General features: G+C 35.2%; 1 protein-coding gene across 1 annotated transcript in view; it reads right to left on the bottom strand.

Moving 5' to 3' along the window:
* GABRA6 (gamma-aminobutyric acid (GABA) A receptor, alpha 6) overlaps window positions 1-11713 on the bottom strand; it is a 50234-nt gene that overhangs the window by 22850 nt on the left and 15671 nt on the right. The gene's annotated exons all lie outside the window — the stretch shown is intronic.

Below are 11713 nucleotides of genomic sequence, written 5' to 3' on the forward strand. Positions count from 1 at the left end.
GGGGCGGGGAGTGTCTGTGGCCGTGCGTGTCCCTTGGATTTGCCACCGCCGTGCAGCCTCATCTGACCGTTCCAGTGGGGGAATTAGGGTTGGAAGGGACGGTGCGCGGTCGGAGAGCAGTGACAATAATCGAATAAGGCATTAGGGGAGATTAAAAGGAAGAAATCCACTGCTAGTTTTGGCATGGAATTAGCAGGGACCCGTTAGGAAATCTGGAAAAGCGCTGGCATCTTGCTGATAGAGATTATGTTAGAAATGGCCTCAGCTTTTATTATGTTTATGGTTCACAGGGAGATTATTATGCAGCTTCTGCATTATCAGAACTTGGGGAGGGGTGGGGGAACCCTACAGGTTCCAATTTACTAGGGTTTTGGACCTTTCTCAACATATTTCCTCATTAGCAGTCCTTCAGAACTGTAGAGAGGGCTTGAATATCTAAACATTAATATATGAACATTGAACAGTAAAAGTTGGTTCTGGCTCACGGTTTTGGATTTATTTCTTTTTAATACTAAGCTGTTTTAGAGAGTTGCATACACAGATTTCACTTGGACTTTAAACCAGGGCATTACTAGGAATTTCGTTAGAATTGGAGCTCTTTTCTTTTAAACCACTGGGTTTGTCTATCACTACTAATTTTGTCCTGATAAGTACTGACTGGATCATTACTGTCCCCTCCTTCATTAAGTGTGTTAAGGTAGTCAGCCCTAAAGGAAAATGTATTCAAGCTGCTCCAGCGTTTTTTTGTGACCTTATTACTTCTTATAAAGCCTATGAATGATGTAGCACCTATGCCACTTAGCTACACTGTAAACAAAGCATTTGGGTCAATTTTCTTTTCTCATGGTAATACAGAGGAAAAAATAACTAGACAAAAGCAAAGTAATTGTTTTTGTGAAAGTTAGTTGCATGAACCATGTTTGAAACCGTCTGTCTTGCTCACTGAGAGGACTGGGATATAAGTCAGAGAAATTGAATATGTGGAGTTTTTCCCCTGGATATTAGAGAAGAGTAACATGTTTACTATTTGGACCAGGTTGGACTTATAGTACACAAACTGTTCTGTGACATCTATGATGGTTTTATGAGTGAAGCATGTATGTAAGTGCAGGGTATAAGAAATTTGGGGTTAGATATATGCCCAACCATGGAAGCCTACTTCGTAAGTTGCTTAGACTGAAAAATATAGGTGCTTTTTGAAGAAAACAAAACTGAGAACAGAAATGCTATAGGAGTCTAAATGCTAGTATTTTAAACACTGCTTTCTGTTTATCCTTTTCACTTAAGATAAAGCAAGCTTAAGGGATTATTTTAACGGATACACAATTCAGTATTTGCCTTCAAAATAAAAAATGTAAATCATGACACTTGTCCTCAAACTGGACAGCTGTGTTGAACCCCAGCCAACAGTTGAGCAAGGTCCAGCAGTGGCATGTTCAGTTATTCAGGCTTAATGTGGCCACTGTAAGGAGTGCAGCACACGCTTCCCACTGCTGGCTTGGCCTGCTGAAAAGGGTAATTTACAGGAGTAACAAAGTAAATTAGCATGGGACTTTGTAATCTGTGTTACACAGCAATTGTGTTGCATAGCAATTGTGTTACACAGCCATTCCCCTTTCAGTTCCTGAGCTGGCTTTCTGACTGCCACACAGCACTTGGCTTTGCTCTGGTTTTATGCTACTGTTGAAATTAATTGATGAATGCTGTAAATAAAGGAGTGCAAGTTATAAGTCGGGAGCTGAATGTGAATCCAAGTGCAATGAATCAATAAGAGTTTAGAGCAAATCCACTTTAGTGTAATATGTGTGCTGAGGAAGCTAAAAGAAAGTATACATGTATAGCAGCTTGAACACTCACTGAACTCCCTTACTTGTCTAGAATTATCTCACTTCTAGCCCAGCAATTCTTGCATGGCAGCAGGGATCTGTGATGGCAAGGCAGATCACTTGGGCAAGTGGACTGCAGAGATAGAATGATTCAGATAATTTTATTCTGGAGTTTCTCTGCAGGGAAATTGCATGATAATATTCTTTGTAAGGAATTTGCAGAGAAGAGTCAGAGACAAGCAAAAAAACCCTCAAAGCCATTAAAAATATTCCAGCCTGCCTTCTAAAATACTAAAAACAGCCTTTGAATGATAAAGGCAGTAGATGAGACTTTATTGTCTGTCAGAGAGCTAGATGGTTTCATGAGCTGAAATAGGCTTTGGATAGATTTTTTTAATCCAATTTATCTTGAAATTCCAGTTAATGTTTCATTTTTCTGTATTTGGAATTTTCAAGAGTGAAACAGGTGTATTCTCTTTCTCAGCAGTTTTGAAATTATCAGAACAAAAAAATTGTATATTCTTGTATTTGTGTTATAATTATGAAGATAAATATCCACAATAGCAAGCACACAAATTCCTTTAACAAAGAAAATCAAACCACCAGCAAGTTTTAATGAGACTGTCATTATCAGGCCAGTTTGAGAATAAACATAGCTGAGAAAATTATTTTGAAATAATGATTTTATAAGTGGTGTGAGCAAGCTTTATAAAGGAATAGTTATGGGGACAAGAAGAGAAAATTCTTGGGAGACAAAGCTCTCATGAGAATAATGAAAATGTTTATCTTTCTTATAAAAGGCTTGTCAGCAACATATGCTTTGGGTATATAAGCAAATAAACCATTTGGAAATTTATTGAGAAAGTGGCATGAACTGGACAACAGCTTGAAAGAATAGAATGGCAAATTAAGTGTGGTGGTAAGATTACACTTTTCAACTGCTAATTTTAGCACCTTGTAGGATGTCATTAGCCCTGTGATAAAAGATGGTAATTCTGCTTCATTTGGGAATACTATTGTTGAAAACTAGATGAGTTTTGCAACAGATGAAAACTTCTTGAGAAATGTGTTTATTTTCTTTTTGAAACTGAGGAACTTTGAAATAAAAATAGATATTCTGACTGAATATCTGAATGGGGGGGAGTTGTTTTATTTTTAACTAGCTTTATTTATTTCCCAGTGAAGAAATTAATTCTGTAGATGATATACAGTGGAGATATAGCTAAAATAGTTTTATCCTTTTACAATTCTGTGTAAATGAGATGCATGCCAGATAGCTGTCCCTTCATGGTCATCTGTCTTTCACAAGACTGTTTCCTCTGTTGACTCTTTTAGTATATTTCCTCTTCAGGGAGAATATATTGACATATTGCCACCTATGCTGCTCATCCCACCCCACCCCTGATAATACTGAGTTTGGATGAGTCATATGCTCACAGATTGTCTTATTGGTACCTTCCAAGACAGACAGCTGGCACAGAACAGAGCAGGGAGCATTCTGTGGTAAAGGTGTCTTTGTCCTACTTCATTCTTGTCCTGTACAAAGCTTGATCATGGTGAAAAATCATTTTCTAATCGATATAAATCTGAGCTATGCACCTGCAAACACATATACAAATGTACTTTCTCATTTTTATATTTTAAATGCTTAAATATTTTAGCCAGAATGCATTGAAGATTGAACTTGAGTTTGCTTTTATATACAGGAAATCACAGGTCCAAACAGGCAGACTCGATAACATATTTGTCCAAATCTCAACTTGATTCTTAGACATTATTCAATATGCAATCTATTATAATCACTTCAGTAAAGGAAGGAAGCTTGCTTTTGGCAGATCTACTGGGCAGCAAATTAAACAAATTCCTCATTAAAAATTTTTGAAGAATATAGGTCAGACTGTTGTTCAGTTCTTAGTAGAAATTCCACCTACCCTGCAGGTATGTAAGTGACATTTCAAAGTACAGATGGAACTGGCTGTGTAGTGTATAAATTGATACAAGCATTGTGTGGTTTCTTGGGATATTTTTTAGCAATTTCTATCAGTCATAATAATGATAAAAGAATTTCTGGGAAATATGAAGTATCCATGAATCACTCCATGGAAGCTGATGGCTGTCTTTAGATGCCTCATACACTTGCCATCTACAAATAACCTAAACCAAGCTGAAACCTATAGGCTCCCTCCCTATTCTATAGAGGCAAAACACTGCAAAACAGACATGGTAGGATCCACATAGGAGTAATCTGTGCAACGCTACCTTGCCTCAGCTCTTGAAAGACCTTTTGTTAGTATTTATATCATCTGCCATAGCAGCCACCTTGCAATATCAACTGACAAGGGGACTTTCGATTGACAGCAGCAAATGTTTCCTCTTCTCAGTTACAGAGGGGAAGGAATCAGGGAGTCATAGCCATACTATTTAACTGTCTGGGTCATCCAGTGCTTCTGTGTGTTTCAGTCACCTTTTTTCAAGCAGGCTCACCGACACTTAAGCTGATGGCTAAGTGATCAATCTGTATGTGAATATGGGAAGGAATGCTTTACATTTTGAAACCTTGCTCATTCTTTATCTGATGATCTTATTTACATAATCAGGTTCTCAGTTTTCTTACGCTATTTCAGTAGTATGTCTTTGAAAGAAAGACCTGGTTTAAAAGAGGATGTTATCTCCTTGTACCTCACAGATATTATGCAGAAAACATATCTGATTCACTAGGTTATGGTAACTGTACTTCGTGCTAATAATCCATTATTGTTTCAATATAGGTAATCTTTACAGAGCCATTCACAACTGAAGAATGAGGTTTAGCATTAATTTATCAGGAGGGATTAGAATCTTTTGTCTCAGGACAAGTGGTTTTAGTATGGGAGAGTCAGATTCTACTGTATAGTCTCTATTTTTCTGGAGCTTGCATAAAATTTACCACCCTGTCTACATCAGCAAGTATCCTCGTCCTAATCTAGAAGCAGTTAAGTTCTCTCTATGTGCCTATTGACCCAGCACACATTGGTCCTTTGATTGGGTATGTTTCCAGCACAGGTGCAAGGTGCAAGCTCCAGGTGAGAAGGAATCACTTCAGCAGCTGCACCTGAAGTGGGAGACCCTGGCAACTGCAGTTTCACTGCACCTGGATTGATGTGAATTTTAATGAATTCATCAGTGTTAACTAATAGGAATCCCTGTGGCTATATAATAGTGATGATGGTGGTGATTTTTTTTTTGCAGCAAACAGAAAATGTTCGACAAGAAAGACATGGTTTCTAGTCTACAGTTCTTCATGTTTCAAAAACCAGTGAATGCAGATTCTGAAGTTTTCTACTTTTTTCAAGGTCAGTCTTTTTCTGCGTCGTTTGGAGAAAATGCTAAGCCCAAATGTGCATTGAAAAAGGTCCAGTAAATCTGTGCTGGCCTTTTGTTAGTCATATAAATGATAGATTGTCAAGCATTTACCAAGAGAGCATAATCACATTCAATATAATTGTCTTTGATATGAAGATAAAGCTGTCTGGATAAAAAAACATGCAAGACTGCACAAAGTTCAAAACTTATAAGAGATTCAAGGTATTATAATGTTATGGTTGCTATTCTCTCCTTAAGCCCATTTCCTTAGGAGTAGACATTTAGAAATCAACCTAAACAAACCTACTTTTCAGGTGTCTGTTTAATAAGTCTTTACCAACAATTAACTAATGAAGTTGATTTTATTATTGAGACTTAGGGTTAAATATAATGTGTTTTCACAATTTTTAGATAAAGGTAACTTTCTTATAAACTTATTTCTCAGATATTGATATTTCCATAATTAATTATTCTCCCAAAAATATTATTAGAAAACTTAAACTCTTTTTAGACCCGAAGGAAGGTGAGATAATTAACTTCTTGTGCAATCTTCAGGGCTTGGGTGTTTTTTTTTTTTCTTTTACATAAGAGTGAAATACAACAAAAGGGGGAGAGAGATGGAACACTTGCTTGCCTCTTACTCAGAGTCATTACGTGGCCTAGATGACTTCTTAAGTGGCTAGAAAATCCATATTTTTCTCTCAGAATCCTATCGTTCACTGGTTTTGGAATTCTGTTAGATAAGAAATTAATGTACAAGTGTTGATTTATTGCAATAACTCGGAACATAAATTTGTGTTTAGATCCAAAATGTCTTAAATATATATTTTATTGCAGTAAACACATTAATATTTCACTCTGGAGTAACTGTGAAATATATTGATAAATAGTAATATCCTCAGTAGCTCATGTTCTTTGATTGTAATCAGAGATTGGGTTTGTATCACTTCCCTGTAGACACTCAGCTAAGCACTTTAGTAAAATTAATTCATCTATATTTGTGTCTATTTAATATAATCTTTCAGAACCAGTTATATAATTGTAATACAGAATTTAAATGCATGAGTTCCTAAGTCCATATGCTTGTATTGTACATTTAAGTGCACGCTTGTAGCTGCATGCTCAGTTAAATAGAAAGCAAATTGGCAGTCACAAGTTAAACCTTCTTTTAAATATTGCCTACTATAGAGCACTATTTATAAGAAATCTGTTAAGATAAACATATGAAATGAAAAATTTTAATTGTTCCTCTTAGTGTTGCAAACAATTTTGATGTAATTATAACTCATAGTCTTTCACTTCCTTCTTCCCTGCATCCACCCAGGAAAAAAGGGGAGAAGAAAAGAAATAGTGGATTATATCCTTAAAAGTTGCTCCTTATTTTCCTTTGTTTCACAGTATCAGAATTTCTTTCACCTCATGTAGTGGAGATTATCTTGTATGCTTACATAAAATGCTCCTTCTGACATAGGAAACTTTTCCTGTTGTTGATTGCATAGATAAACTGGTTAAGTGTTCCTTAATTAGGTTAATTCTTAACAGTTGCTTGAAGTTATTAGTATTAGTAAAAAGAATAAGAAAACTATTTTGTTCTTGACTTTCATGGCATATTAACAACAATACAAATGGCAGTTATCACAGATTTTACCTGCGGAGCTAGCAGCTTTTTTTCTCTTTTGTATTCACCTAACCTGCATATTAATCATTAGAGTATTGAAATTTACTTGTTATTTTACATCACTGTTGTATTGGAGCATCATCAGTTACAGTACTGTGAAAGATTAACCTTCCAAACATCTTTAAAAACATAACCTGTCTTTGTAAATCTCCTTCTGAATTACTTTATACGCAAATATTTTGCTTACCTTTGCTTACCTTTTTGCAAACATTTCAGACTATTTCAGCTATTAATTGCTTATACTGCAAAAATCTATATGTCCTTTCTTATATTGTAGTGAAATCACTATATATTTACATCCAAGATGCTGTATTTATCTCTTTTCTAACAAATGTTGGTAGGCCTCTTAGAGAACATAACACTTTTAGTTACTTAGCTGTGCATCGCGGCAATGGTTTTCCCTATATGCTTTACTATTAAAAGGAACTAGCTATCTGACTCAACTAAAGGGTGAAATATTGATTAATTAAGCTTAATGTAAAGTTTTAGGACACAAATTGATATATATTTTTGCACTCTCTCCTAGCACAAAAATTAAGCATTGTTTACACAGAAATATTTTTTAAAAGCTCCAATCAAAACAACAGCTGTGGGGAAAAAGAAACACCATAACAAAACAGAAATATGTAAATTATTTTCAGTAAATATAGTAAGTACCTTCTTCCAGTAAAATCCTGAGTAAAAAGATAATTTAAAGATGCAGTTTTATTTAAAAAATGTTAGATGCAAATGTATATAGAAAATTGTGAATCAAAAAGACTACTAGATTGCCTGTGTATCTGCTATATATTGAACCTGAAATAATTTGGTGGATTTCACAGAAAAGCCATATAGTCTATTAACATTTTAATAATTTGCTGTTTAAAAATGTCACTTTTCCAAAGAATTTTAAGTCTGCTTCTCTTTTGCAGCACCATTCAAAATTACCACATATTGTGGACCTTTTCTATCTTCAAAGACTTACAGTACTATATATACACTATTCTTTACTACTATTTTTACAGTGGATAAAATAATATTTCTCAGATGAGCATCTTTCAATCAGTAATTTGTCACTGGATGTAAAACATAGACAAACTAATTAGAATAAGTGCTTCCTAGGTATTTATAGCCTGTACTAGAAAGGGGATCTGGCAGGGGCTGAAATGAAAGATAGAGAGAGAAACAGAAAATAGAGAAATCATTTGTTGCAAGTATTTGCCAGATGTTCTTTGACATGACATGTGGTGAAACAATGAAATATTTTATATTATAATAAATATAACACTCAGGGGCTTCTCAGGTTGCTGACACTTACATCTTACTGAAAAGTTGTTCCTTTCAGTCTTGGAATAGAAAGATGCATAAATAAACAGAATGTTCAGGTGAGTTTTTGATAGGTTTTCATATATAGATGATATTCTAGACAAATATTCCAGCCCTGTTCATATTACTTAATAAACTCTTCCAACTTCTACATAACCATCAGGACTCTTGCAAACATGAAGGATTAGGAAATCTGATCCTGAGCATTGGTTCTTAATTGTAGACTTATGGAGGGAGAGACATAATGCAGAATTTACTGAACAACTAGAAGAGATGACAGTGACACTTCTATGCAGAAAAGCTCTAGACCTCAGGGACACTGACTGAAAGAGTTGGGTTCCTATTTTGCATTGAACCTCTGAGAATGGAAGTCTAAGTCAGCAGTTGCATTATGTCACACTTAGGAAGATTAATTATAAATGGATATGTCTACTTGCAACAACAAAAAATCACTGTGCCTTAATGCACAGGCTGTCCTGTGTTAATTTTTACAGGGATTAGTTGTAGTATTAGCATGGACATTGTATTTTTTATTTTCCAATCAAATGAGGCCACAAATTAGCAGATACATTTGAATGCTTGCTATTAAAGCTACAGTTTGATGGAATGGTAGGTGCCTGTTCCTAGTGGATTCATCTCCTTTCACCTCACCACTGCTAATTTTACTTTCCAAACTTTATAATAGTGAAATAACCTATCAACCTAAAATCAAATCCATCTGAAAGTATATATTTAGTTCACCTAAAAGGTTTCAATTTCTTCTACTATTTTGGCAACTTTGTGTTGATTAGTTCTTTTATATAGTAAGTAACATATTTATATATCCATATAAATAAATAATCTTACTAATCTCTGCCATATTTTCATGTGCATTAATACATGTAATATAAAAAGAATAGTTTAGGCAGTGAACAAAAAACATTATGTTATAGGACAACTGGAAAAAAATAACAGTTTAATGACACCTATTTTTATCCTCTTTATCCTATTTCCCAGCATAATTATTTTTGGATCAGTGTCCTCCTTTCTGCTTGCAGGCATCTGTGAATATACTAATTTATTTTTCTCTGCTGTAATGTATCTTTTAAATTTGTTTTTCTGAATATTTATAGCTATCCTTTCTCCATTCCTCACAAAAGCTTTCATAGCATTTTAAAAAATCTTGCTTAGTGCTTATGCTATTTTATAAGAATGTTATTTCCATTTAGACATGTTCACTCTTTTTTTTCTGACAGTATTGGTATTTCTAATTGAATCTTAAATATTATTTTTCTTCAATGTCACAGTAGATCTCAGCAAACATTACAGTTGTAGATAATAAGATACAGACACTGTCTCAGTTTAATCAGTGTGTTGAACTTCAGGTCTCAAATGAAATTCATCTTTCTAAACTCTGAGTGCTTGAGTATAGGGGAAGAAGAATACTGACTCCCTTTGCAAATGCCTTGAGATCAGTGGGTGAAAAGGATGATCAGTGCATGAAAACTGTTGTATATGATTTCTGAAACGATGAGACTAATATTTTGGTTGCTATTTGACATGTATGGGAGCTAGATTAGATAAAGGACAGCTTCTGCCCAATAAATTTTCAACAGAAGGCAATTCCACTCTGTCTACAGTGGGTTACTGTGCTTGTATTTTGGGTAATTGTTAGTCAAAGTGTAATCGGACAGAAGTCAGTATCACTAAACCCTGGTAGCCTTTGCTTTAAAAATAGTGTTTGAAAAATGCTACAGCAATAATTTTAGATTACCCAACTCTGTTAACATTTGCTAACTTCCATTGTCTCTAGCAAGTTCTGTCCACCTTTATATGCCAGCCAAATGTTGTGTGTCTCTGCAGACTCATCTTTTTACATCTTTGAAGCCTCAGCTATTTCTGGTTCAGCTTGGCTAACATGAACTCTGAAATTATTAGTAGTGTCCTTACATGCATGTACTATTGTAATTGTATTATTTTTACTGTGGCTCTACAGACACGTATGTTTAAGCTCACTTAAATGCAAGAATACTAGATACATGAGAGAGAACTAGCATTTTGACGTCTTTCCTCATGAGAAGACAATAGCTGACAAGAAGATGGAATAGTCTCATAAAGGCCCAGGTCTTATTAAAATTTGTTTCTGTGTGTGACTTTCTACAGAAGTCCACACTTGTGATGGACAAATTATAGTAATAGCCAAATGGAAAAATTCTGATTATAATAAAATTTCATATTGAAATCTCTTAATAAAAATAAATACTCCATGAAAATTCTTTAAATTTTGTCTCAGCTGCAGAGAACCTTGGGCACCTTCATATGAGGAACATCCATAGGCTTCTGAAGCTTTTCTGATCCAGGTCCTCAGCAGTCACACTGTCTGCTAAATAGAGGAGCATAATCTAAGCCTTTGGGCTTCTGTCCTTCCAACAGCAGCTCTGGAGCCCACTTCCCATGTCTTATTATCTGGACCCCCATTTCCCACAGATCCAGATAGCCCTCTTGGAAGCCTGTAATTAAGTGGAAATTTTGTAGAGAGTGTCTGTGTTTCTGGATTTTGCTGCCCATCATAATTTCAAATGTCAAAATTCATTGCAAAAAAACCCTTTTCCTTTTCCTACTCAAGGGTTTTGATGATACTGTCTCATCCTTCCTTTCTCTTATCTGTCTGCCTTAGTGATTTGGATTATTTAGCTTGCAGAGGTTTGTTGATAATCTTTGTTTCTACAGTGCCTAGTACAACTGGATCTTGTGGTGAGTACTGCATGACAGCCTTTATTGATGGGTAGCATTTATCTACTGAAGCTTTGAAAATTATTAATCAAATATGTCTTGAGAATTGCCAGCTTTCCTCAATAATTTATTTTGAAAATCAATGGCAGATTTAACAGCTGAATTCTAGTGAAAAATTCTATCTGTGGGTGTATTGTTTAATTTCTGTCAGCTTCAGCAACCAAAGGAAATAATTCCAGTTATCATTGTCTGACAAGTAGCATTTGATCAACAAAGATACTAGTTTTAGTAACTTTTTCCTCCCAAGTAGAATATATTCAGACCTTGGTCAGAAAAGAAGGAATATGCTTTAATAAAATCATAAAAGAATATATGTTGGAAGGCTCCTTTGGAGGTCATCTGTTCAAGCCCTTTGCTCAAAGACTGGATCTAGCTCCAAAGTCCAATCAATTTCCTTAAGGTCAAATCTACCTCAGTTTTGGGTGTTTCCAAGGATGTAGTTTCAGTGTAGTCTGTTCCAATGTTTGTCCTATCTTCCTGTCAATTTTTATTCCTATTCATCTAGCTGGAATTTCCGTTTTTGCAGTTAATATCTGTTCTCCATTTTCTTCATGTTTCATATTACTGCAATAATACAATTTACCAGAAAGTACAGAAACAACCCAAATCTTCTCAATATATTACACAAAGCCTATCTAGAAATGGGAGGAAATGTGTGATTTGGGTTCCGTCTTCCTGTACTGGATCTAAAGTTGGTCTTATACTCACTGAAACTCTCACTGTGTTTGAAACTCGGGCTTCCTCCCCACCTTCTCCAACCTACTACACACATACTGCTGCTGAAAGGCTG

The sequence above is a fragment of the Chaetura pelagica genome, unplaced genomic scaffold (assembly GCF_000747805.2).
Source record: "Chaetura pelagica isolate M959 unplaced genomic scaffold, ChaPel_1.0 scaffold356, whole genome shotgun sequence".
Classification (NCBI taxonomy): domain Eukaryota; kingdom Metazoa; phylum Chordata; class Aves; order Apodiformes; family Apodidae; genus Chaetura; species Chaetura pelagica.